This window comes from Miscanthus floridulus, chromosome 11 (genome assembly GCF_019320115.1).
Source record: "Miscanthus floridulus cultivar M001 chromosome 11, ASM1932011v1, whole genome shotgun sequence".
NCBI lineage: Eukaryota > Viridiplantae > Streptophyta > Magnoliopsida > Poales > Poaceae > Miscanthus > Miscanthus floridulus.
In genome coordinates, this window is record NC_089590.1 from 21,657,001 (window position 1) to 21,678,244 (window position 21,244).

At 46.0% G+C, this 21,244-nt stretch overlaps 1 non-coding gene across 1 annotated transcript; it reads right to left on the reverse strand.

The window, feature by feature from the left end:
• Positions 1 to 16,255: 16,255 nt before the first annotated feature.
• Positions 16,256 to 16,363, reverse strand: LOC136495123 (small nucleolar RNA R71). Its single transcript, XR_010768904.1, has one exon. It is a non-coding gene; the product is annotated as a small nucleolar RNA R71 (small nucleolar RNA).
• Positions 16,364 to 21,244: the final 4,881 nt, after the last annotated feature.

Here is a 21,244-nt window from a genome sequence, read left to right on the forward strand (position 1 = left end):
TTTTTTTACCTTTGCTTGTGCTTTGCTTGTATGGCCTCTACCTTCCTAGATTAGCTATCCAAATAATCTTGTCTTACATGCAATCTTTTCTCCTTTGTGCAGACTCCTTCTGACGGTGGTTCGAATAATCCACCTCATGCACCTCCAAATGATGGAGCTAGGCCTTCACCACAGTCGCAGTGGCCGAGATGAGTGCACGTTGTATTTTTTCATTTGTTGTTTATTTGGTGATGGACTTGTGATATACTTGTGATGCACTTGTGGACTTTGATGGACTTGTGGATTTATTTGGATGGACTTGAGCACTTATTATTATATTGTGATATATATTGTGATGGATGTGATATGTGCGGATGGATGTGTGGATGGATAAGATATATATGTGATGGATGAGATATATATGTTATGAATGAGATATATATGTGATGGATGAGATATATATGTGATATATGTTTATATGAATCTATTTGTCATGATGGAATGTAAAAAAAATTAAAAATTGTCGTTTTGGGACACTTTGTCGAGTGTTGCACTCGGCAAAGGAGCCCGTTGTCGAGTGCCATGGTCACAACACTCAGCAAAGCTAGGAAAATGAGCACTCAGAAAACCATTTTTCCAGCTTTGCCGAGTGCCATGACCATGGCACTTGGCAAAGATTTTTTTTTAAAAAAATTCAAACTTTGCCGAGTGCCGGCCAGAGGGCACTCGGTAAAGAATTTTTTTTAAAAAAAAATTCAAACTTTGCCGAGCGCCGGCCAGGGGGCACTCGACAAAGAATTTTTAGAAAAAAAATAAAACATCTTTGCCGAGGGCTGGATAGAGGGCACTCGGCAAATAATTTAAAAAAAAAAATAAAAAATCTTTGCCGAGTGCCTACAGGGTTGGCACTCGGCAAAGCGACCGTCAACGGGGCCAGTGCCATGACGGTCGCTTTTCTTTGCCGAGTGCCCCCGGGGCTTTCGACAAAGCCTTTGCTGAGTGCCCGATAAAAGACACTCGGCAAAGAGGGCTTTGCCGATCAATTTTTTGTCGTGTGTTCTTTGCCAAGTGCCGCACTCGGCAAAGGCTTTGCTGAGTGCAATTTGGCCTTTGCCGAGTGCCTCAGGCACTCAGCAAAGAACCTGAATCCAGTTGTGATAGTTGGAACCGAGCCACGATAATTAAATGGCTTAGCTACAGTTTGGAACCATGGTGTTAAGCAACACTCTGACTGGTTCGGTTCCAAGAATACCGGTGGTCTGGTTCAAATTTAGTTTGGAGATAATTTTTTTAATCAGACCCGTCTTAGTGGGGGTTCAATGTCTCAGTTTTAACATATCTATATTTTGAAAATAGTGTAGAAGAGTTTTATCCCTATAAATCTCTCTCTACTCTAATGAAACTTGTCAGTGTTTTGTAAACTGGACTAGTAAATTAATACGATTGCTGCGCCGTTCTAGAAAGACAATGGTAGCATCCAATAAATATGAAGATTTATATTGGTTCAGGCCGGAGCCCTACGTCTATCGATGAAATATGGTTGGCAGTCTACCAAAGGGTTTGCCTACGGTAGTAGATGAATCGGTAGAGGTGCGTGTAATAGGAACCGAATGGTGACACAAGCGCAGAGACAGTGATTTAGACAAGTTTGGGTCATCTGATCGATGTAATACCCTATGTCCTGTGTCTTTGTTGGATTGTATTGTATTTGAGATGAATTCAATGAGGTCCCTACTCACCTTATATAGTCTGGGGGTAGGGTTACAACTTGGTTTAGGCCTAGCTTTATTCGTCTATAAGGCAAGTGTTTATAAGAAATATGATATCTATTATATCCGAAAAGATCTTCTTTCATCGCCAAGATGTCTTCTGATTGCCTTGTAGTGCACGTCGACCAGAGCCGAACACCGTAGGCCTTGATCTTATGGGCTGGACCTTCCCTGGTGGTGCAGCCCATGTCCATTGCCATGGGTACCTAGGGTTATACCCCCACAACTAGTCCCCGAGTGCCTTGTATCGGCTGAGCAACGCCGTCTTGCAGCAAGTCCAAGCAATTTAATTTGGAGTCAGCCAGCAAATCTGGCATTCCGACCAGTTTAACTGGTAGTCCAATCAACAAAACAAAGTGCTGACCAGTTTAACTGGTAACCCGACCGGTGGAAATTGAAGCCAGCCAATTTACTAGGTGACCAAATCTCGGACTTAGCCAAGTAAGGCTTGCCAGAAGGATGTAAGGAACTCAAGTTGAAAATTTAAAAATTCTGCACCTTAGGTGAAATTACACACTTAAGTTTCGTTGGCGAAGTTAGATGATCATCATCCATGACTTATGCAAAGAGGATATTAGTACTGATATAGGCGCTGCAATGTGCAATATATACATTATAGTCCCCGAGCCTGACAGTAGGTGAAGAATGCCCCTGGTGTCAGGATCAAAGAATATCAGCAATTGAAAAATAAAAATGAGAACTTAGCCAACCATTAAATTTGATACAAGCACCGCTAGGTGTAATATATACATTATAATCCCCGGGACTGACAGTAGGTGAAGAATGCCCCTGGTGTCAGGATAAAAGAATATCAACTATCACTTAGTCAAAACAACCAATTCCCAGCTTAGCCGAGCACACAGCTAGTCCCCAGCTTAGCTGAAAAACCAGTAAGAAGAAAAACAATACATTCACCGCAAGGTGAAGTGTACACACTTAGTCCCCGAGCCTGCTATAAGATAGAAAACATCTTATAGCAGGATCAAAGAATTAAGTGTAAAGGACGAAGTCCCCGCACTTAACACTGGACATCTGGAGTAAAACTTGATAATATCGAGCAGTAAAACGTGGAGAAAACAGAAAATGCTTAGCACTGGATTGCTGTGATAGATATACTTATCAAAGCCCCTGACATGCCTCCCAAGATTATCACCCTGATCTGGATAGTATGGAAAACCTTGATATCTCACATGACATGTAGCGTCGGCAAAACGTAGAAAGCCAACAAGCGAATCGGCAGACGAAGTCCCCAGCTTAGCTAGCGACCCCCAGCGTAACTGATAATGAAGCGACAAACAATCCGACTAGTTGGTTGGCGAAAAATCAAGTATCGAGCAGCCCAACCAACTGGTCGGTGGTAAAGTGAGCGCCGAATAGAAGTGAATACCGAACGGTCCGACCAATTGGTCAGCAACGAAGTCATGAACTTGTGGTCCGATCAGTTGATCGGCGGAGAAATCCGAAGGCCAGATAGTGCAACCACCCAAACGATGATCCTGTAATACAAATATGTAGGACGGGTAGTACATGATTTAAAAATAAAACATATGAACTCAGTGATGAAGAAAATAGAGCGGAGTTTATCAGGAGCAATATATCGGTGAATTTTATATCCTACAGAGCAGTTTATGTTTATTTAGAGTTTATTCATATTTGTATAAAGGACGAAATCTCCGTGCTTAGCACTGGACATAGGAGTAAAATTTGGAGAATGTTGAGCACTTAAAAATGGAGTGAGTACTTAGCAATTAACCGTGGTGAATTTTGGAGAGTGCTTAGTACTATACTATGGCAAAATTAGAGAACATGGAGGGATTTGGAGAACATGGAGAAATTTAGAGAACATGGAGAGATTTGGAGAACATGGAGATTATTGGAGAGTGCTTAGCACTTAATCATGGCAAAATTGGAGAACATGGAGAGTGCTTAGCACTATACCATGGCGAAATTTGGAGATCGTGGCAAAACTTAGAGTACCGTGGCGAAAATTGGAGACCATGGTGAAAATTGGAGAGCCATGGTGAAAATTGTAGATGGTGGCAAAAATTGAAGATCATGGCAAAATTTGGAGATATTGATAAAAATTGGAGAACCGTGGCGAAAATTAGAGACCGTGGTGAAAACTAGAGACCGTGGCAAAAATTGGAGAACCATGGCGAAAATTGGAGACCGTGGCGAAATTTGGAGATCATGGCGAAAATTGGAGAACCATGGCAAAAATTAGAGAACCATGGCGAAAATTAGAGACCATGGTGAAATTTGGAGATCGTGGCAAAAATTGGAGAACCGTGGCGAAAATTGGAGACCATGGTGAAAATTAGAGACCGTGGTGAAATTTGGAGAACCGTGGAGAGTGCTAAGCACTGTACCAGCGAGACGTGGGGGTCATTCTATCATGAGATGTTTGTGCACGCTTAGGAATATATGCATCACCGAGGAGCTGCTGTCGATCACCCATAGCGCAGAGCGCTACTGCTCATGCATACTTGGGGATATAGGCATCACCAAGGAGCCGCTGCCGATCACCCATAGTGCGGAGCGCTACTGCTCATGCATACTTGGGTGCTAAATCAAGGACAGGCCTGCTTTTGGGTAACATGAATGAGAATGTGACTGGTCGGTGGCGATGAAATTGCTCAGCCCTCGAGCTTTTCTGGCCTGTCGCCATGGCGACGGTCGCTATTGTCACAACCCAGTTCTTCACGGCGGTCATCATCGCGGCATGGCACGGCTTGATTACGACTCATGCGGCTCGCTGAGTAGCTTGCTTGGCGACTCGGGCGGCCTGGCGGCTCGGCGGCACGGTGGCTACATAGAGTCGTAGGCAAACGGACGTAATCGGAGCTTGGCGGAGTCAATTTGCGTGGGGAGGCGAAGCCCTTGAGCATGTCTGACCGAGGCGAGGGCGCAGTCCGATTTGAATGGCGATAGTATACGTCATCTTAAAGATGTTTAGCATGGAGAAATAAGTAATTTGAGAAAAATTATGGAAAACAAATGGAGAAAGCATAGGGCCACTGCTGCTATTAACAATTATCAAGGTAAACAAAGTTATATATTTGTTAGAATATTCAATGGAAAAAACATGACTTAGCTCATTTGGATTGATGACGCTGGAGTCACATTTCATGAGTGTAGATCGGTAGCAAGGGAATTTATTTCTTGCATGCATGCTTGAGGCTGTATATAGATGCAGTCAAAACACTATGATGGTTTGTTTACTTATCTTGCATGGTATTGTAGATAATATGTAGTCCTTTGCTTATTGACGTTGATCTTAATGAAAATCATAATGCGTCGTCGTGAGTTGCCTCATAGTGTCAAGTCATAGCGAGGACCACGCGAGCCATTGATGATGGCTGACGAGCACCGCTGAAGGATGATGATGAGTCGATGTCGGGTGATGTAGCCGAATTCTTGAAGTTGACATGCATGCTGCTAGCTTGCCACATGTAGTCGTCTCCTTGATTAGTGCCGACGAAGCGCAGCGTTGGACCTCCGGAGAACTCTTACGAAGAGCGATGCCCTTCGGAGCCTTGAGTTGAGATCGCCATCCCACGGAGCTGAGTCGTCAACGCAAATGGTGATGATGATGGAAAATTCCCATCTGGTTCTCCCTAAGCGTAGTTGACGATGAAGCGACAGACAATCCGACCAATTGGTTCACGAAGAATCGAGCACCGAACAACCCAACCAATTGGTCGGCGGCGAAGTGAGTGCCGAACAGCCCAACCAATTGGTCGACGGCGAAGTGCGCCAAACAGTCTGATCAACTTGTCGGATATTGCATTATGGAACATCTTAAACACGGAGACATTTAATTATGGAAAAAACCAGAGAAATAATAATTGGAGGAGCATAGTGAAAACTTGGAGAAAGTTATATTAAATGTAGATATAGTAGAGGTACTTCACTTTAGTCAAAATGTCTGATCGGTGGCGTATGACATTATCTGGTCGATGTCGATGAAATTTCCCGGCCCTCGAGCTTTCCAGCCTGTCGTTATGGCAACGGTCGCGGTCGTCATAGTGCCGTTCTATGCGGTGATCATTGCGACGTGGCAGACGATCGGAACGAGTAGTCCGGGCGACGTCGTCCTTATGCCACTGGTAGGCCTTAGGCAGATTAGATACGGAGAGATCATTGTTGTAGCTGCATTCAATTTGATTGACGACCGAGTGGAGTAGTTGGCGTGTCGTAGAGACGTAGTCGGACGAGAGCGCGGAGATGTAGGCGAACAAGTATTGTCGCTTGATGCATCTCGGCGAGCAGATGAGCCACCATTCGCGGGATGCTGCACCTGATGACCCAATGAACGAGTGCACACACACACGAGTGCATGCATACCACGGCAATCTTCGCGTAGCTTCCATAATTAGCTTCTTCTTTGATGCATGTCCATAATTAGCTTGTATATGGCTATATGGGCTCAGCTTGCATTGTTGCATGCTCCTTAGATGGATGTGAGACCGAGTACTTGACGTCATATCTTGCATGGAGCTATAGCTTGATACGCCTTCCTTTGTTTGCTTGCTAGTCGAAAGCAACGTTGGTTCTTGATATTTCATGGCTCTTGTTGATTAGCCTGCATGGTAGGTGCGTGGCGTGCTTTCAATCTTGATTAGCCTGGTGCTACGCGGTGTCATTGCCATTGGCATTGGCAAGTGATGAGTAGACGACGGGGTCCTCAATGCTGGGTTGCCGCAGGATGACGGCGGCGAGGTCGATGCTGCCAGCGAGGGCCGCGGAGCGCCGATGGCGATGAGTAGGTTGGCGACGGTGAGTTGATCACGTGTGATGATGACGAGATCGATGTTTGTGTCGGAATTGAGATCAAAACGTAGATGAATTCTTCATGCATGCGTACATGCAGATGCGGATACATCAATATCCGGCTCGCATGTCCTTCACGGACGCATTGCTGGATGTGTATACACCTCCTCCTGGGTGACGAACTCGAAGCCTATCGTGGCCAAGTCCGATCTATCTGGCTATCCCAGGCTTCCGAGAAAGCACAGGCCACCGCTAGACTCCCCACGCCATGACATGCCGCAACGAGTTGCATCATGATGTTGCTTGGATTAGCCGAGTTGCCACGAACAGCTAGATCTTGACGTAAGCCATCTGGTTCATCAGAGGATCAGCATGCACACCCCCTACCTGGTGCGTCACTGTCAACAAAATATGGTCGGCAGTCTACCGAGAGGTATGCCTATGATAGTAGATGAATCAGTAGAGCTACGCGTAATAGGAACTGGATGGTGACACAAGCACAGAGACAACGATTTAGATACGTTCGGGCCATCTGATCGACATAATACCTTACGTCCTGTGTCATTGTTGAGTTGTATTGTATATTAGATGAATTCGATGTGGTCCCTACCCGCCTTATATAGTCTAGGGGGTAGTGTTACAAATCGGTTTAGGCCTAGATCTATTCGGCTATATGTCAAGTATTTACAAGGAATACTATATCTATCATATCCAAAAAGATCTTCCTTCATCACCAAGATGTCTTCTTATTGCCTTGCGGTGCATGCCGACCAGAGCCGAACACTGTAGGCCTTGATCTTATGGGTTGGACCTCCCCTAGTGGTGCAGTCCATGTCCATTGCCATGGGTACCTAGGGTTATACCCCCACAACGTCCAGTCTCAGAGATGATCGAGTGTGTGTTTCTCGCTTGAATGTTCTGAAGTTCTTACAATAGGGGGTGCAAGAATGGTGGAAGAGGTGGTCGAACCTATGCTAGGTGAGGGGCAGCCCGAAGAGAAGCTTCAGGAGCCTCACTACTATGGTGAATGAATGGAATGGTAGAGGATAAAGAATGTGAAGATGTCCCAATATGGATGCCCTGGCTGCCCTTATATAGAGTTCAGGTCTAGGGCTCGATACAAAGAGGAGGTTCCCTCGACCCAAGGGTCGTGAGCCTGAGGGATGTCCTGGCTAACTTGGCTTGCAAGCTATGCCGTCTTCTGGTGTTCGTCCAGGCGTGGCTATCGTCATGGTCTTGTGGCCACGTTGCGGCAGAGTGTGACGTGGTGCTACTGTACCGGCCGTGGCAGGCACTGTCGGCACGTTGTTGGTTCATCAGCCATCCTATGCAAGCGGTATCCATCATAATCTTCGCCATCATCTCCAGGTTCCCTGGGGCGTCATACCAATAGTAGGTAGCCGCCCTGGGTCGTCGTTCGCCTGGTCGCTTTGTGGGGCTAAGGGCCATGGCCCTGATCATTGGGGTCAGGGCACTCCACCAGTCAGGAAGGTCTCTAGGTCAAGACCCTTGTCATGGATCCCATTCCATAGTGGGTGGGATCATACGTGCATCCTGTCGGCCCGTATTCAGATGGGGGGTTTCATACCCGTTGCCACCACTGTGCGGCGTTGTCCCATTAGCGCAGCGTGGCACAGGGATGGTGTCTAACCACATCGAAGTGACTATTGTTCCCTCGGTCCTTGTGAAGTCAGTACGACATGCCTGCTCTTGTTAGAGCCAGAATACTGAGCCATGCTTGATCTCTCCCCTTCCTGCCTAGGGGTCATGATGGGGGAGAGGTCGCGCATTTTCCGTGTGGCTAAGGTAGGAGAAAGGGTCGTGGCCAACCCTGGCCTAGGCATTGGTTTAGCATGCTCATCCTAGCTAGGCCTCGGTCATTTAGTCCATTGTTAATCCGATGAGTTGCAGGCCGCGTGGCCTGCTAACTAATTGATGCCTTGAGACACCCCGAGGTCATAATCCCGATAGTAGCCCTCGAGCATTTTTGTGATCATGAAGTGATCGTGAAAGCGCTGATATGCGTGTCTGTCCAGAGTACGGGCTCATAGATGTGATCCACTCGAGCTTTGTTGCTTGACCCCTTGTGGTCTAGTGCGTTCGATGAGGTGGGCGGTCATTGTGTTCTACTTTACCAGGATGTCCTGGTGTTGTGGTACATGACCACTGTGCCTCACCGCATCAATGTGTTGTGCATCAGGGTTTGCGACCTAGGCGGAGCCGAACGGTCTTGTTGATGCTATGTCGTCCCTACCTTTGTGAGAATCTCATTTTTTTTACCCTAGGCGGGTATTCGACACTGGTTGTGGCCTCCCTTGGTTCGCCACACGGCAAGGGAGTCTTGGGCTGCTCAGTCTTCTTCTGAACTTTATAAGTGGGGGCCTTCTCCCATTTGAAACACTCGTATCTATGACTGTGGATTGCTCCCTTCCTCCCGTCGGGCTGGTGTGTAAATAAGAGAGACGCGAGTATCCTTGCCAATGGCTAGTGCTAGAAGGGATCTGGCGAGCAGGGGAGGATGAGATGCCGTGGAGGTCGGCTCCATGATCATGCGGCCTTGGTTTTACTTGTGCCTAAGTGGCATAGGTAACCATGAGGCTCGTTGATCAGGGGAAGGTTTGCCCTCCTACCTTGGGTCATTAAAGTGTGCAGGCAGCGAGTTGGTTCTCTAGAGAGAATGTTCGTTGCTCCCTGGCCACTGGATGATGGACCCGGGGCGACATTCGTCACTATGCCCTATCGTGGCATTGTGATGACGTGGCGAGACATTCCTCGCCAGAGTCCATTTTATCCTTCTCTCCTCCCCATGCTCTTTGATCTTGGGGGATTGCGATGTTGTGAGGGGGCCTTCAGAGTGTTCTTTTCCACCTTGTCCAGCCATACTCATAGTTCACACTCCCTGTGGTGTCATCTTTGAGGTGGCATTGGGTTTCTTTCTTGTTTTCATAGTTTGCCCGCATGTGTAAAGCTTGTACCCATGGAATGTGTTTTTTGAACTTTTCATTCGTTCCTCAAAGTCACGTTGAGCCCTCAAGCCGCTAGTTTCGGCTGTGGGGTTTTCTATCCGAACCCAGGCTTTTTGTGTGGGAGGTAGTCCTCCCTTCCTGTGGGATGGGAAGGTCGTCCTTCGGCGTGAAAGCCTTTGCTTCATTTGTGTTTTGACCTTATCTGGTCTAGGCGTCCCTGTTCGCCAAACAAGTTATGACCTTGCATCCTAAGCAGGGCGATGTGATCATGGGGCATTTTCCTCTGGCCAAGAGTGGACACTCAGGCTCGAGCGGGCCCAGATCATATGTGCTGGAATCATGGTAGGGTCATTTCCGCATGGGTTTTTGATCGTTGCCTTATGAGGAGGGCGCCCGAGGGATTTTTCTGTGAGGGGTCGTTGATCCCTGTTGGTCCATCAGTTTTTGGTCATGGATTTGGGATCTCGGAAAGGGCTTGTCACATGGACTTGGCCCTATTCATGGATTCCTGGCAACCTTAGGGGTCGTCGTGACCTATTTTCAGTTAACTTTGGTTTTGCCCCATGCAGGGAGAGGCATGTCCACCGTAACCATGTGGTCGGAGCGGTGCGCCTCGTTGGGGTCGATGAGTAATTCGAGCGAGACCCGATATCCTCCGCAATCGACGTGGAGTTCAACTGTGCCTCATGTGAGACATCTCATAAATCGTCGGCCATTAATCCCATTGGTCCCCAACCACCTCTGTAGCGGCCAAAGGGCAAGATGCCTCCCCCTAGAGGGGGTCAACCTGGGAGAGTTTGAAGTGGATAGCTCAAACATAGGGAGAGATAGTCATGTGTCTCCGCACCACTGATTAGAGCCACAAGGGCCCATCTCCTCCCTACCCCTATCCCTTTCTTAGCCTCGAGTCCTTCTAAGGACCGTCCAAAAGGTATAGTTCCTAAGTACGACACGGGGTCATGGACGTGGTGGGTCGCTCTATGTGTGGACATGAGGGATCGTTGCTTCCCTGGTCACTGCGTGGCTTAGCGGCGACCGCTCGATTATGGGGCAAGAAAAGGTTGCATGGGAAATCAAAGAAGTGAAAGAAGGGGTGTAGTCTTACGCATGCTCTACCAATCGCTTCTTCGTTCCCTGTCCTCCGCCTTGTTCTGCTAGGGCCCTTCCTATCTAGGGTCTTTTCATAAAAGGGGTTAGTTTGTGATGATAGGAAGGTTAATATAAATGTAAGAAGAGAGACCAAGGATAGAATCTGCATAGCTGCTCAATGTTTTAGGAATTGGTGTAGATCTCGCTGGTGTCATTCATGAGCCGGTAGGATCCTAGGTGAATAACTTTGGCGATGATGTAGGGCCCTTCCCAAGGTGGCGTTAGCTTGTGCACGTCTTTGGTGGTTTGGATCTACCGTAGGACGAGGTCACCGACCCAGAATGCTCGCTCTCGGATGTTCTTATTGCGGTACCTCCGTAGCGCATGTTGGTACTTCATGGACCAGAGGAGCGCCATTTCGCGTGCCTTGTCAAGTTGGTCGAGTGCATCTTGTCGATCTTTCTCCGCTTTGGCTTCGCCATATGATAGGACTCACGGTGCTCTGTAGTCAAGGTCGGTCAGCAGGACAGCCTTGGTGCCATATACCATGAAGAATGGTGTGAAGCTGGTGGACCGATTTAGAGTCATCCTCAAGCCTAGAGCACAATCAGTACCACCCCTACCCATCGCCCATGAATTTGTCAAGCCTATCGAAGATGCGGGGTTTGAGGGCCTAAAGTATCATGGCATTAGCTCGCTCCACTTGGCCGTTTGTCCAGTAGACTCGAATGCCGTAGTCGTCGCTAAATCGGAGGAACTTCTTATCGGTGAAGAGCATGTCGTTGTTGGTGATTATGGAGTTTGGGACTCCAAATCTATATATGATGTCGAGGAAGAATTCCATCGTGTCTTCGGATCTTACTCTTGCTATGGGCTTGGCTTTGATCCACTTGGTGAACTTATCGATTGTCACTAGTAGATGGGTGTAACCCTCGGGTGCTTTCTTGAATGGCCTAAGCAGGTCGAGCCCCTAGGTCATGAAGGGCCATGTTAATGGGATGGTTTGTAGCTCTTGTGCAGGTGAGTGCTTTCGCCGTGTGTAGAACTAACATCCCTCGCAGCTTCGCACAATTTGCTAAGCGTCTGCAACTACTGTGAGCGAATAAAAGCCTTATCCGAAGACCATCCCAACTAGTGCTTCTGGTGCTTCATGATGTCCATAGATTCCTGTGTGGGCTTCCTGCAGGAGTCGTTGCCCCTCCAGTCCTAGGATATGCACCTTTGAAGAATCCCTGAGGTGCTACATTTGTAGAGGACGTTGCCTATGATCATGTAGGATTTGTAGCATCTTGCTAGACGACGCGCCTCCATTAGGTCATTAGGCAAATTCCCCCATGCTAGAAATTCTATGAAAGGCACAATCTAGTCTATCTTGGTGTCTGCCCCCGCTCGGTCGATTGCCATCAGGCCAGGAGGGCTCACGGCCTCTGGGTCTTGGTGGTGTTTAACTAGCAGGGCGGGTTCCGCCTTGCCAGCCACGCCTGTCATTTGGTCATGCGACCGATGGGCCTGCACCGATGGTTTGTGCACATCATTAACGAACACTCCTGATGGGGCCGGTCCCCAACTTGATGCGATCTTGGCCAGGGAATCGGTAGCTACGTTGTCCTACCTGAGGATGTGGTGGAGTTCTAGCCCGTTGAATCTTTCTTTGAGTTTTCAGACTTTGCCGTAGTCAGCCGTCATCTTGTTATCATGACATGACACTTCTTTCATGACCTAGCTGATGACTAGCTCGAAGTCCCCCATAACGAATAGGTGGCAAGCACAAAGTACGGAGGCAATTCTGAGGCCATGGATGAGGGCTTTGTATTCTGTGATGTTGTTTAGCTGCCCATAAGTGGAGTTGAATGGCATACTCCATGTGCTCTCCTATTGGGGAGATTATGATGACCCTGGCCCCCATGCCCACGGCCATCAGTGACTAGTTGAAATATAGTGTCTAGTACTCCTAGTAGGCCGGAGGTGGGGGTGTTTGCACTTTGGTCCATTTGGCGATCAAGTCCGCGAGGACTTGCGATTTGATTGCTGTTCTTAGGACATACGTGATGTGGCAGCTATGAGATCGGTTGCCCATTTGGCCACATGGCCGAAGGTGTTGTAGTTCTGAACCACATCACTGAGTAGGGCAAATGCCACGGTCACAATGGGGTGCCCCTCGAAGTAGTGTAGTAACTTTCATTTGGTGATGAGGATGGCATAGATGAGCTTTTGGATTTGCGGGTACCGCACCTTGGTGTCCAAGAGAACCTCGCCGATAAAGTACACTAGCCTCTAGATCTTATGGGAGCACTCGCTTTCTTCTCGCTCAATGGTGAGTGCCATGCTGACCACCTATGTGGTTGTGGCAATGTAGAGGAGTGGTTCTCCCTTCTTGGGCAACACCAGCATGGGGCCATCACTAGGAATGTCTTGAGCTTCTCAAAGGCCTCTTGCTCTTCAACCGTCTAGGGGAACTAGTCAACCTTTTTCAGGAGCTTGTATAGTGGCATGCCACGCTCCCCTAGCCATGAGATAAAGCGGATGAGGGAGGCTAAGCATCCCATGAGCTTTTGGACTCCTTTTAGGTTCATGATGGGGCCTAGATTCTCGATCGCTATGATCTTCTCTGGGTTGGCTTTGATGCCCCGCTTGGAAATGATGAACCTAAAGAGCTTTCCCTTGGGGACCCCGAATATGCATTTCTCAGGGTTGAGCTTGATCCTGAATTCTCTAAGACGAGCAAAGGCAGCTTCTAGGTTGCCGACCAGCTGATCAACTTTCCTAGACTTTATGATGATGTCATCGATGTAGACCTCTACGATGTCCACGATGTGTCTGACGAGGCACCGATTCATGCACCTTTGGTAAGTGGCTCCCATGTTCTTGAGTCCAAAGGGCATGGTGACATAGCAGTAAGTGCCAAATGTGGTGATAGAGGAGGTGGCGAGCTAGTTGTTCTCCTTCGTCGTGATTTGATGATACCCGAATACGCATCCAGGAAGTAGAGGGTTTCGCAACCCATGGTCAAATCGATGACTTGATCAATTTGTGGTTGTGGGTAAGGTACCATTGGACATGCCTTGTTCAAGTTAGTGTAATCCATGCACATCCTCCAAGTCCTGTTCTTTTTCCGAACTAGGATCGGGTTAGCGATCTAGTTCGGATGGAAGACTTCCTTGATGAATCCTGCCGCCAGGACCCTGGCGATCTCTTCCCTAATGGCCATTTACTTTTTGTCATTGAAGTGATGGAGGCGCTGTTTGACTGGATTGGAACCGAGTAGAATATTGAGGCTATGCTTGGCGACCTGCCTCGGGATTCCTGGCATATCGAACGGTTTCCATGCAAAGATGTCCCAATTTTGGAGCAGGAAGTTGATGAGCTCGCACTCTTACTTGTTGGAAAGGCCGCAACCGATTCAAATGGTTTTGCTGGTACCTTCATGGTCGACTTGTATCGCCTTGGTGTCTTCAGTGGGCTTGAAGGCCCCCATAGACTGCTTCCTCGTGCTGGATTCAGGCACAACTTTGGTCACGGTGGCCTAGATAGTTCACAACTCTAAGGCTCGAACCACTGTCGCTATGATGTTGAGGTTTTCCTCCTCGTAGGAATGCGCCTGTGTAGGTCGCCGCCGACCGTGATGACCCTATTGATGATAGTTATTTATCCATCATAAACCATCAACATAACTTGAATAATTACATAAAAAGGATCACCAACATAGACTTAGGGGTTTAAACTGACAACTTCCATGAGTTTTGGTGAATCTGTGTTTTTAGTAGGGTTATTCCAGAAAACCGGCAAGGGGGATCAAAATGTCAAATAAAATTGTGCTTATCCACGGCGAAAACTACTCCAGAAAGTTCTAGAGGCCACCATAAGGCATCCCCCCGAGGCAGACCCCGAGGGGATGTCAGGTGGTGCCAACTAGCCCCACCTATAGGCCGCTTGGCCCCAGGGCCCACATGTCAGCCCCTGTCGCCACATCGGTTCTCCACTGCCTCCTAGATTGCATCTACGCTGTTCATTCAAGTTAGTTTGATCCGAGGGCTCAAGATTGACTCTCTGGCCTATATAACCAACCCCTACCCCCCTCTAGAGTACGCTGCCATAAGTCAAGAGTAGACCAGAAATTAGGGTTTTTAGAGAGAAGAGAATAGAGCTCCAATTCTTCAAAGTTTTAGTACAGGCTAGCTAGCAAGGTTCATGTAGAGTGTGGGCTATTGCTCAGGATTCTAGATTCGCTATCTAGAGACTGGTATAGCTACTGTATCTCTTTATTTATAACTTTATGCTACTTCAATATTATGTTGCTATTTATTATGTTTCTTGTTTGCTCTAGTTATATGGTTGATATAGTTGTGATTGATGATGAGTTTATGCATATGTTCGCAAAGCGCTTAGCCCAAGATGCATGTGAGTTAAGTGGTTGACATTATGTAAGCATGGTGCTTAGATATTGTTTACCCATGGATGCATTCTGCACTCTGGGTCATGTGGTAGATCACGAATGTGACACTCACCTTGAGTCCTTTGTAGTCCACTCCCCGTTTGTAGAACAATTAGAACATGGTTGCGAAGGGAGACAAGCTCTGTTCTTGATCTTCCTTAGTAATTTTCCTTATGCATAGATCTAGAGTTAATTATGCTATAGATGAGAGTGTATATACTTGAGTATACAAAAGACTAAGTAAATAAGGAATGACTTAGGAATCTTTTGCTCTTACCAAATCTCCTGCCTAGCCATACTACATTTTATGAGTCCCTCTTTGTATCTCTAGAATTACTATCAATGCTTCACACTTATCATTTATTTATCATTTGACTTACCCCTGCCATAGCATGAGAGTGGTTTTATCATAAGTATATAGATTTGTCAATATCTCTATGCCAACAATCCCAAAACTCCTCCCTGTGGATAAAATATAAATAACGATACTCGGTATACTCCCAGGTGAAATGCTACAATGGTATATTATTTGTGCGCTTGCGGATAACATATATAATTTTCTCTAAGTTTACAAGTGTCATTTATAATTACCAATAACGCATTTCTGGCATCATGCTATGGATGACAATTTAGTAAAGAGTGATGCTAAGAAATGTCAACAAGCATTTCTGGTGCCGTTGCTAGGGGGCACATGGCTAAATAGAACTGATCAAATAAATACTTATTGATAAAATCATAACATCTCTGCTTTAGCAGGCTTACCCTTGTTTGTCTTTGTTCATATCTTATACAGGGTAATTGTAGGGTTGGTTGTGATTCACTAACAACTATCAATCAAAATCAACCAAATCAAAAGGAAACTCAATACTAGTTTCTGAAGCTATGGCTGACAAGACTCTGTGTGAGTTCTTTGCTCTGAGCACCGAGAAGATTCACACTAGGCCAACACTCAACACTAACAACCTTGAGTTCGAGCTCAAGCCAAGCTTCATCAACATGGTGCAATCTACCCTATTTAGCGGAAAGGCACATGAAGATGCTAGTGGTCATCTTCAGAATTTTCTAGAGATCAGTAGCACAGTCGTCATCAAGGATGTTGCTCAAGACATCATACTACTTTGCTTGTTTCCATTCTCACTAGTGGGAATGGCGAAGCATCGGTTCTACACCAACAAAGATAACATCAATACATGGGCAAAATGTTCAAAAGCCTTCCAAGAAAAATTCTTCCCTATAGGCAAGACCAATGCCTTAAGAGGAAAGATTTCCAATTTCCAATAGCCAGAAGGGAGAGACCATTCTAGAAGCATGGGAACATTTCCAAGAATATGTTTCAAATTGTCCTCATCATGGAATGGAAGATTGGTTGCTCATAAAAAGTTTCTACCATGGTTAACTTAGAAAGCTCATGAACAACTTGATGCCACTGCTAGAGGATCATTTATGTCACTCACCTTTGGAAAAGCTAAAACTTTTATGGAAAAGATAGCCTCTAATCAAGGTTGATCTCAATGCAACATTCAATCATGAAATAAGAGCAAAGAAATACCAGAAGAGGTGTGTGCACTGTCAACCAAGATGGACGTACTATTAAATTGGCTCAAACAGTGAGTCAATTACAAGAAAAATTGTCAGGCCATTCAAGATACTTTTAATGCTCAAAACACATGTGGAGAATATTTGGGGGTTGAATTCCCTAAATATCAAGAGGATGTAAACATCATTGGCAAAAATTCAGGTTCACAACAATAGTAAGAAGGATGGAATCAACAACAATGGTCAACTTACCAAGGTAAGTACCAGGTAACAATTATAATTCTTTTAATCCCAAGTAACTATCCTTAAGAGACTTAATCTTAGAACAAGATAGGATTAGTTAGAATATTTTTTAAAAGCTTGTTTTTAATGATAAGGTCCTAGAAAACATAAATACTAAAATGGATAGTTTTTCTTCTACCATAAAAGACCAACTTAGCTATAATAAAAAGATAGAATCTCAATTAGCCTAGTTGGCCGCTGCTCTGCCTTTTGCTACTAACCTTGAAAAGGTCAACGCTATAACCACAAGAGGTGGCAAGTCTACTCATGATTCGCCATATCCGACAAGGATAGGTAAGACACCGACAGTAGTACAAGAGGAGAAGAAGGACGATGAAGTTGAAGAAGTCGAGCCACAAGCACAAGAAATGATGCAAGATTTTCATGACACCACTTTCCTACCATTTCCACGCAGAAATCGAAAAGCCAAAATAGATGATCAGTTTGGTAAGTTTGTAGAGGTAATTCAAAAGTTATATATCAATATTCCTCTACTAGATGCCATATAGGTACCCACCTATGCGAAGTACCTCAGAGACATCCTCAACAACAAAAGACCACTGCCCACTACTGAAGTAATCAAGTTAACAGAGGAGTGTAGTGCAGCCATCCTAAACACGTCACCTGTCAAGAAGAAGGGTCCGGGGTGTTCCACTATCAATTGTTCCATCGAAATCCAGAACTTTGAGAACGCGTTATGCGATCTTGGAACAAGTGTTAGTGTCATGCCCAAGAAGGTCTTTAACAATCTCAAGTATTCAATGCTCACACCAATGTCGATGTGTTTGCAACTAGCCGACCAATCAGTCCGCTACCTTACAGGAATCGCCGAGAATGTTCTGGTAAAAATATGAAATTTCTTTATTCCTATGGATTTTGTAGTACTTGACATGCAGGAGGACATGAAGACACCTCTCATTATTGGGAGACCCTTCCTGAGCACTACAAATGTGCACATTGATGTTGGAGTCGGAGAAATCAAATTCCATATCAATGGCAAGGAAGAGCGATTTGCCTTCAAGCCAAGATCAGAACAATGCTCTAATTTGGAATGGTGTAAGAAACAAGTTCATCCGTCAAGGTCTCCATCTCCAGGACCAAAGGACGCTCCCGAAGAATAAACGCGAACAGGGAAGTCCGGTTAGGTGGACTTAAAATGCTGAACCCTCACCGGGAGGTAACTCGGTAGTTATCTATAATCATTTCTCGCATTATATTGTACTTCAGCATATTTACTTTTTAATACCTACATTATAAAATAAAAATTCTCATCATGCCATTATAAAAATTCAAGCCCCATATAAATAATTTTTACGAGCATAAAAACCTCGTAAAGAAATATTTACTATGGAGGCATAAAAAATTAAAAATACCATCATTCATCTTCTTATATTTCATAGTTTTGTAAAATATTTTTTATTGCATACATATATACTTGAATATACGGTAGAAATATGGGCACTGGGACCCACAAACACTTGAACCACCATCGCCTCCATAACCACTACCCATCACTTCTATCTCCACTCAACCACAACTTTCACCTCCATCATATCTCCACCAGCCATCCTAGTCGTATCACCACCGAAAGAGCACCAAAGGAGTGGATGTTTTGCTTAAGCGTGAAGTAGAGGAGTGCCAGGAAAATGGAGAGGCCATTTGGCCATGATGTGGGGCCAACTAGCCCCACCACAAGGCCGGCCGGCCTGCTGCTCTCCCCCTATAAATACCCCCCTCCTGGCTGCTCAACTCACTCACTCACACTGCAATCTAGCTTCCTGAGTTTGAATTTCCAATTCCAAATCTCATAGTTGAAAATTCCCTTGGTTGAAGTAGTTTTGGAGTGAGAGAAAAGGGTGAGAAAGTTGAGAGGGAAAGTGTTGCTAAAATCTTGAGTAAGAGAGCGAGAGGTGCTGCTAAAATTTGAGCAAGAAAGAGAGGGTTTAAGAGTGGTAGTGTTGTCCAAATCAAAAGAGAAAATTAAAAAGAATTAGGGTATAAGTCATGCCAAAATATTGATTAGAAAAATTCTCTAGGTAATCTCGGACAACTAACCCTCTAGACGACTGACTTTTGGATGGCTAACCGCTAATATTTTTATTTTCCTAATCCCATTCCATGAGTTGTGTTGTCTTTTGTCTATTTTGCAGGAAAATGAGCAAGATCGCCAAAAAGCTCAAGTGTGCGGTGTCGTTCCACCCAACAAGAAGTTCGTCGTCCCGGGCAAGCACCAACATGGAGGTCGATCCTCCATCTCCCACTATTAGAGCACCGTCCCATTCAGCCCCTACAGAGAGAAACATTCTCTTTCAAGAGAAGCAGCTCAAGCTCCGGAGCGATATGGAGATGGACATCTACAAGAAGTTGATGATGAGGACATCCTCCACTATTAACCGCTGGCAAAGACGCAACAAAGGGGCCAAGTGGCCTAGTTGTAGTCAGGCGGCGACCGTGTGAGCCTCTGAATAATCCCACCTTGCTTAGCTTGGGAGGAGGAAGCCACCTTAAAAGGGAGAGGCACCCTTCCCCTATTGGACTAGTCTTTTAGGGATATTGGGCCTTTCCCCGAGTGGGTGTGCCTGAGAACTATTGGGGTCCGGGCAGCCTTAATTTATTGGGCCTCGGCCAACCCCACTTGGGCCGGATGCATCATTTGGTATCAGAGCTGGGCCCTTGTTTAAGGGGGTGGGAATGATGAGGACATCCTCCACTATTAACCGCTGGCAAAGATGCAACAAAGGGGCCAAGTGGCCTAGTTGTAGTCGGGCGGCGACCGTGTGAGCCTCTGAATAATCCCACCTTGCTTAGCTTGGGAGGAGGAAGCCACCTTAAAAGGGAGAGCCACCCTTCCCCTATTGGACTAGTCTTTTAGGGATATTGGGCCTTTCCCCGAGTGGGTGTGCCTGAGAACTGTTGGGGTCCGGGCAACCTTAATTTATTGGGCCTCGGCCAACCCCACTTGGGCCGGATGCATCAGTTGAAGACCCAGAGGTTCGTCCTCACTCCCACTTATGATCCAGCCCTACTGCAAGCCATAGGTATGAACACTGAATTTGAACTCATTTTTAGAGCTGTAGGATGGGAGGATGTTTGGTAAATAGATGAGCAAGGGTCTAAGCTTTTGACAATGGAATTTCTTTGCACCTTCAACCCCACTAATTCAGAAGTATCATTTAGACTTTTTGGAAAAGATTTTTCTATCCCATGGAAACAGTTTAATGAACTTCTAGGATTTCATGCACAATGTGTGATTGATGTAGACACTGCTATACAAGACATTGATGGGATTAAATTTTGGAGTGAAATATCTAAAGGACTTACTTGGTACCGTCCCCGTACAAATGAAATTCATCATCCTACTTTGCGATTCATGCATAAATGGCTAGGTTTTTCTCTTTTTCCTAGGAGTGATTTTTGCACTGTTATGAATGATGAACTTAAACTGCTCTATGCTATGGTTAAGAAAAGAAAAGTTTCAGTTGTCCAGTTTATGATGAAATAATGGAAAGAAATTCTTGATCTTAAGGGAGATGTTGTGTGTACTTCTTTGGTCACCCACAGAGCTAAAAATTTGGGTCTTTTGGAAAATGCTTCTTTTGCTTACATTGATGACATTCCCCATTGGCATATCGATTATGAATATTTGCCCAAGCTCACATGTTGAAGAAGAAAAAGGATGGAAAACTTGTCATGATGTACATGGATTATACAAATGAAATTCCGTTACCAGACCAAAACCTTGGTCTGTATGCGGTGCAGTCTTTTGTCTTTGATTTACAGGTGAAGGAGGCAGCGCCTCATCGGAGCGCTTTTGCAAGACTCATGCACAACCCGCAGCCCAGGTACCATGGCGATGATCCAATTCCAGATGGACTGGCCTTCACCTTCACCAGCTATGCAGGCTGGGACTAGCTAAGATCTTTCCACATGCACCAGCCCGAGCAAGCTGGTTGGGAATCCTCCGACATGCATCAGCCCGAGCATGCTAGTTGGGAGCAACCCGCTCCTCAGCACGCTAAGAGCTCCTAGCATCAGGGTTCAAGTGAGACTTGGCAGGATGGCAACTTCGACTACTATCAACAATAGCCATATGAAGAAGTCTCGAGTGGCCATTAGGGAAGACATATGTCCTTCTCTGCCTATGGCTACCATGACCACCAGATGCAGCATGCCCACCTCGACAACAAGCTGATGACTATCGAAGAGATGAAGCAAGACATTCGGATCCAGCTACACCAGCACTCCAAGTGGCAAGCAGAGATGGGAGAATGCATCACCACCATTTAGCAGCACTAGGAGCAGGAGAACAAGAATTGGTGATACTTGTTCTAGGGTCTCCACGTTGACCCGCCTTTCTGAGAGACCGCAACAACACCCAGCTTGGGGGAGGAGCCCCCGTTTACCGAAGGTAAGTTTTC